At 49.8% G+C, this 7,343-nt stretch overlaps 1 long non-coding RNA gene across 1 annotated transcript; it reads left to right on the top strand.

Annotated features, from left to right (window-relative positions):
• On the top strand, nucleotides 1-3,247 carry LOC116999278. Its single transcript, XR_004418549.1, has 2 exons — nucleotides 1-637; nucleotides 1,824-3,247. It is a non-coding gene; the product is annotated as an uncharacterized LOC116999278 (long non-coding RNA).
• The last annotated feature ends 4,096 nt before the right edge of the window (nucleotides 3,248-7,343 follow it).

The raw sequence follows: 7,343 nt of genomic DNA on the forward strand, positions 1-7,343 counted from the left end.
GGCAGGCAGAGGGATAGTGCGAGGGAACTGGGAGGGAACTGCCCAGCACTGGGCAGCGTGCAGCAGGAACTGGGATGAGCAGAGAGGAGGGAGAAGTGACCCCAGCCACTGCACAGCGACTTCTTTTCGATAACTGTGTTTGAAGTGGGGAGGACACCCGGTCTCAGTTTAAGGAAAATACACATTTTTTCATTATTTTGGTGTCTCACCGTAGGCGGGAAATCACGGTTTTCCATTACTTTCATGTTTAAATGGAAGGAGAGTACCTTTATGGTGCTGTTCTATGAGTTTGAATTGAGGGACAGCTCAGTTTGACTGATCTAAGGGCGTAACTCCGGCTGATCGGCAGCACCACACGCACAAATCCATCTCACCTTTCCATGTCCGTCCCGCGCTCCTGGCGCGCACGCGCGGCGCGTTTTGTTTTCCTCACTGGTTCGGTCGGGTACGGGGGAGGGGTCACGGCCCCTTCGGGCGGAACCCGCTCCGCAGATTCTGACACAGCAGCAAACTCCGCTCCAGCTACACTGTGGGCTGGCACCCGGCAGCATCTTCCCCTCTAATCCCGACTTTGGGCGAGCGCTTCTCTCTCCCGGACACGAGGCGGCCGCCGGAGCTCGGAGCGGCTCCAGCCCAGGTACGAGCCGCGCTCGGCTGTGCCCCAGCCCGGGGCTCGCTGCGGCCGGAGGGGCCGCGCTGAGGGGAACGGGGCGGTTCTGGCGAGTTCCTCGGGCCGGGGTCCCCCGTGTGCCCCTGGCCTGAGATGGCGGAGGGAGGGAGCGGCTGCCCGCGGTCTCCTCCTCGCCGCGGATCCCTGGGGACTGGTGGAGTCAGTGAGTCGGGGGTCTCTGAATTTCTCAGGGAGAAATCAGAGTGCAGGGATTGAATTAAAACTTTTGGATAATTTGAAGTTGGTCAAACTACTTACACATAAAGCAGATATATAAATTTCAGTTTTAGCATAAGTAAATAAATTTAAAAATGAGCTTAAATGCTTTTATTGAGTAAAGGGTTTTAAATGTTAAGGTAGCAGGACAAGTTTTAGTGGAGGTTAAAAATAAATACTAGTGTTTTCTATGCACCCTGATTTGAAAGAGAAGTACAGTAATTTCACAATAATAAGCAGCACCATTTTGACTAAAATTTTGATCCCATCCCGGCAATGCAGCTTACACTGAGGAGCGGCCAATATATGAAAAAAGTTCTGAAATTTCCCAACCCAGAAGTGCAAGCCGAGGTACTGAGCCAAGCACTTGCCAGTAAAACCTGGGATTACGCGATTGTTACAAATTGGTTACCCTGTTGCGTGGCAGGTGGACGCGGGCTCCGTGTCAGCAGCGTGGAGGGGAGGTGGGACGCTCGGTCCCAGCCTGCCACCGCAGGGCAGCACCGGGCTGGGGCGAGCGAGCCCAGTGGCAGCAGTGGCCGACCCTGAGTGGCCCCACCGAGCAGCAGCGCCGAGCTGGGCCACCTGGCCCTGTTGGCAGCCCCGAGTGGGCCGAGCCAGCCCGGCCCCGAGCCGAGCCAGTAAAACCTGCAATCCCGTGATTCTGCTACTAATCGATAACTTTGTTGCACACGGGTCCTCGCTGTGAACGACAGTGCCGCTGATAATCAGGTGTGGCTTGTAATCGTGAAATTACTGTATTTGGCAGGAAAAACAGGAATGCCTTAGTGAAATGGAGATTGTAAATAGTAAAAATTTACTGGCCTTCCCAAAATGGTCTATAAGCACATGTAGCTCCCAGTCCATTCGGATTCTGATCACCAGTCAGTGTCCCCGTCTCTCACTCAATCGTCCATAATCGATGCTCCCGTGTCAGGAGAAGGACCGGCCCCCCTGGCGGTGATGGGCGAGCCCCCGGAACTGATCCTGACGGTGACAGAACCGCATCTGGGCCACAATCACCTGTCCTGCTGTGCCATGACAGGTGAGCCGGGAACTGAACTGTGGGACAGGACATGTCCGAGGAGAGAGACGGGAATAAAACCATGCCTGCTCTTCTGGGCAAGCACGGCTCCCCCACCCTAAAGCACGATCTGAAGTCACTTTTACCGTGGTTCTCACGCATGTTGTCCCTTCTTCTATTGTTACCCTTCTCCTCTGGGACAAGGTCGGCGTTCAGCTCTCTGATCTGGCTACTGCGGGACACGAGCAGGCAATGCGTGTGCTGGCGGCCTGCAGGGGGATTTTTGGAGCACTGGAAAAGCAAGAGCAGTCTCAGGCTGTATCCTGTGCGGATGCCGCCGGCCCCTGCCCCGCTCTGACTCTCCCTGCCCGCCTGACCCTGGCGCTGCTGATGCTGGAGAGCGGCCGCAGCCATCACCCCCTGTGCCCAGCCCAAGGAGGGGAAGGCATTCTGTCTCAGGGCCTGAGCAGCCGATCCATCAGATCTGACTGCGGCTCCAGCACTGAGGAGGAGGGGTCCCCTTCCAGCCGGGACCAACAGATCCAGGAGCTGAGCCTGACCTATTCCCTCCTGACCACATGAAAACTGGGTGCCATTGAAGGAAAAGGCTCTGAAGGAGGGGGATTTTTGTATCACAGCAAAAATAGTGGTGCCAGTCCGGCTTCACGGTGAAACAACCCGCAGTGGGAACCCCTCGCTTATTGGGAATTAAGGAACTGCACTGCACGGCTACAGAACAGGGGCTGGGATCTCCCTACTTTACTCATCTTTCACGCTCTATGTTGTCAAATCATCTTATGGACCCCTCCTGATTTAAAGGGGCTGGAGAACTTACTATGAACCCCAACTCAGTGTGTCATTTTGGATGCTGAGAGGAATGACGGATTTATCTTTACAAACAAGATTTGAGTGTACTGGTAGATAAAACTAGCACTGAGAGAGAAGAGAAACAATGGGAAGGATTACACTGACTGGTGACTGGAAAAAAAATGTATTTGACTTTACAAACAAAGTGTAGGCTATCTGATAAATGAAACTGGATATTAAAAGATTAAAGAAACACAGTGGGAAAACCATAAATTCCATAAGAAGTAAAAATTAAAAGGCAGGGTTATACATTAGAGGGGAATGTCTGTTATCAGGTGTTCCAGGAAGTCTGTACCTCTCAAGTACCTCAGCCAATGGGGAAAGAGAGAGGGAAATGCGGCCGGGAAATTGGGATAAATGGAGGCTGCGTCCTCCAAATATCAGAGACACTCCAGGGGAATGCCCTATGGCCTCTCCCTTTATTCAAAATAAAGTATAAAGAATTCCTCTGTCTCCTTTTTGGACATAAACCTCTGGTGTTTGTGGCTTAATTTTCCTGACAAGTGGAAAAAGGGGTGAGAAGCTTCGCTGGTGCAATCCGTGGGGCTGCACAGCAGAGCGCAGCGCAGCCAGCCCCAGCCCAGCCGCCACAAGCAGTCTTGGCCGGAGCGTCCCCGATCCACAACCCGCTGCTCCAGGGAGCGCTGGGCTGGCCCTGGCAACCTCCGGCGCAGCCACGTTCCTTCATTCATCTGCTCATTTGCTGCCCACTGGAGTTTTCGGAGCCCCGGGCCAGCGTGTGCGTGACACCCCAAATATGCTGGGGACAGCCGATATCAGAACAACGCCCACACGCCAATGGAGCCTGGCATTAAAAGGAGCAAGGACAGCACTTGTCAGTCTCCCAGACACAGGGGCTGAGTTCCTGTTCTCTCTCCAGCCCCATGGCCTCACACTGGGCCCTTGCTGAAGTGGCCCAGGCGCTTTCAGGCACTGGGGGAAGCAGCCTCAGCTGTCAGAGCCGCCCCTGGGTACAGATCAATGCCCCGAGGGACGCCTCGACTCAGCCTCACTGTATCACCAGTTACCCATCATTTTTTATTGTGAAACTTTCCGTACACCTGTTAATAATTCAAGTGCCATTATTCTTCCTTGCCGCTTTTAAGTATATTGAGGGACCACAAATACAGTGAACAGCAGCTCTCTCTTTAGAATAAACTGAACCCTTAACTTTGTAAGTGTTTGTATGCAAGGATCAGCCTCACACACTCACTAACCTAACCCAGTTGCTTGTGTAAAACTCATCGTTTTTGCCATCAGTATTTATATCCCATAACTTTCATTAGGCCAAACTCAAATCTACTGTACAAGAATTCTTTAAAAAGCTGCAGCACTTGAATTCCTAGGGTAAATTCATGCTGTGACTACCTCACGATACTTGTTTACTTGCTTGTTTAACTGTTGTATGACAAATTTTCAGTAATTTTTGTAATGAGTAACTCAAAATGAATTAAGATTTTGTTAAGGTTAAGTACTGGTAATTTCTGTTAAGATTAATTATTAGACTAAGATAAGTTAAATTTAAGTGTTATTCCATTTAAGTTCTATTCTTTTAAGTTCTGATAAGTGATATTAAGATCAATTCAGTAATGTTAACTTGAAGTTCTCTTAGGTGTACCTTTCCTTATATCTAAATAACATTAAGATTCAGTGAAATTAGTTTTAAGTTCTGTAAAATATATTTGAATTATAAGATGCAATACTTTTCATATAGGGATGAGGAATGTGAAGTTTGCATGATGCTAACATCTGTTAAAATCTCTTCATTTCAACTACAAGATGCAGTTATTTTATTGTAGAGATAAGCCAGAACTAATTAATTCAGCTCTTTACTACTTTCTTTTTTACTTCTTTTTGTTTTAATGTCATCTATGCATAAATTTCTAAGAAAATATTACCTCAATTTTTTAAAATATTTACTATGGATATATCAATGTCCTGGTTTAGGGCAAATTTGGGAGAACACCTCCCAGGAAGGAAACCCAAGTGGCCTCTCCCAGAACTGGTTTAGGAAGAAATTTCCTCAGAGATAAGTGGAAAAAACACGTTTATTCAACAGGAAAACACTGCCCAGCACAAAACAATGAACTATACCGAACAGCAAAACCTTTCGCTGCTCTGAAGAGATGACAAATTCAGGAAGTCTCTCTCCTGTGGGGTAGCTCGGCTCAGTCTGTTCTCAGTCCCTCCAGCTCTGGAAAATGCCACTGCCCAGCCCAGGCCCTGCTGGCCACAGCTCCAAGCTCCTGGTGCTCCCTCGGGTTCCCAGTCCAGAGCAGCTTCAAATAATTCCAGGAAAAAAAGGAAAAAACAGTCCAGGGAGCTTCTCTGCTTCAGTCAGTCAAAAACTGACTAAAGCACAGGAGAGCTCTCTCCTGCTGTCCAACCACAGGGACACAGTCCAGGAGAGGAAGCGATGGAACTCCTATCTCTATGTTTTGAAACAACCCACTCAGACATTCCACCACTTGTCCTTTCCCCCGTTCACTCTCAAATCCAGCCTGAAAGGTACAAAACTGATTTCTGGGCTAAACAGATGAATGGGGATACAATCGAACAACACAAAGTCACCCCAGGACAGAGCTATAAGCTTCAGTCTCCCCTTGCATTACTGTGGAAAAAGCACGGCTACAGCTGGCTCTGCAGCACCTAAAGCCTTTCTCACAGCGTTCCTGACATCTCCTGACACAGCTCTGGGCAGCACAGCCTGATCCTGACGCTTGTCATACGGGGAATCTCCAGCGAGCTGAGCAATTGTGAGCTGAGCACTGGCACTGCCAGCACAACTATCTCTGAGTCTGTTCAGACGCTTTCTCCACTCCAAGTGCCGCAAGAGAGATTGAGAATTGGTTAAAATCAGGGAACGCACATTATGACAATCTGTGGGAGTGAGATCATAGGAATTAAAAATACTTTTAGTCCTGTTGTCAAAACAAGGAGAAGCCAGGCCATTCTCCTTTATAGCTTGTCTGAGTTCTTTGATGTCATGATGAGAGAGGGCCTCCTATTGTGGATTTTGATCATTTCTACCACATCTCACAGGCACAGCAAGAAATTGCTCCTTGGAGGAATCAAAACCTTTATCTGGCTCAAGATTCCATCTGATTTCTCAGAAATTAGATAAGCACAATGGAGTGTTTTCACTTTCACTTTTAGAATCAGTTTTAGGCAAGGCAGCATTTCCATTTGCTCTCACTCCCGGCTCTACTGATTGAACAATGATCCCAGGTTGTGTCCCAGGTTTGGCACTGTCTGGTGCACGTGGAACTGCTCTGAAATTCTGCTCCTGAAATTTTGACCTGCCGAGCCCTGGGCAGTCTCCCTTGTATCCGACAAGGAGCAATCAGTGTCAGATCTTTAAGACTGAGCCATTGTTACACCAATGAGAAAGTTTATGCATCTTTGTGAAACACACGTATAAAAACAAAATGCCCGGACAAGCTCTCTGTCATTGCCAGCCTCTCCAAAGATAACTGGCCTGGCTGGGCTGGGGCAGGGGGGGCCGGGCCAGTCCTGCCTGCCCTGGCCCCTGGGCCAGGGAGGGCGAGGCTGAGCCGAGTTTCCATCCTGAACGGAATGCAGCCAAGGAATTCATCACCACTTGTTGGTTGAACTCTTACATTCCTAGCATAGCTCAGTGTGGCCTTAAAAGGCTCTATATCATAAAATAACTTCCAGCCTCACCAGGAAGGAATCCAGAGGAGAAATAGAGGAGAAATATCCTGTGCCTGGAACAAGTAAAGTAATTTCACGACTATAAGGTGCACCCGTTTGACTAAAATTTTCCCCCAAAACCAGAAGTGCGCCTTATAGTCCGGTGCGCCTTATCTGATGTACAAAGTTGCGACATTTGCCACCCCGGAAGTGCGAGCCCGCTGACATCGGGACGGCCCCCGCGCAGGGCGGCCCCGCCGGCATCAGGGCGTCCCCCCGCATGGGGATGGGGAAAGCCGCCGGAATCACAGCGGCTGCCGCATGGGAAAGTGGAAAGCCGCTGGAATCGGAGCGGCTGCCGCGTGGGGAGAGGGAAAGCAGCCGGAATTGGGGCAGCGGCGGCACGGGGCAAGCCTGCCGGCATTGGGTCACCCGGAGCGCCAGGGAACTCCCGGAACAGCGGGGCCCTGGGGATGCTGCACGGAGCGGCAGTGGGCATAGCCCGGCCCTGCCGGGTACAGGCAGGCCTGGGGGCCAATGGCTGCCGGGTTGAGGCGGGGCCTCAGCCAGCAAGCCCGCAGGGGGAGCTGGGGGCGGAGCCTTGTTGCAAAAAAAAGTGCGCCTTATAGTCTGGTGCGCCTTATCTGATCTACAAAGTTGCGAAATGTGCCAGCTCCCGGGGGGTGCGCCCTATAGTCCGGTGCGTCTTATGGTCGTGAAATTACTGTATTCACACTTTCAATATTAAGAATACACCAAGATGAAAAAGGAAAAAAAAAAATAATCCAAGTCCCAAATAAGGGAAATAGGAAAGTCATAATGGAAATGTCTTTTCTTTCTTTCTTTCTTTCTTTCTTCTTCTTTCTTTCTTTCTTTCTTTCTTTCTTTCTTCTTCTTTCTTTTATTTTCTTT

The sequence above is a fragment of the Catharus ustulatus genome, chromosome 8 (assembly GCF_009819885.2).
Source record: "Catharus ustulatus isolate bCatUst1 chromosome 8, bCatUst1.pri.v2, whole genome shotgun sequence".
Lineage (NCBI taxonomy): Eukaryota > Metazoa > Chordata > Aves > Passeriformes > Turdidae > Catharus > Catharus ustulatus.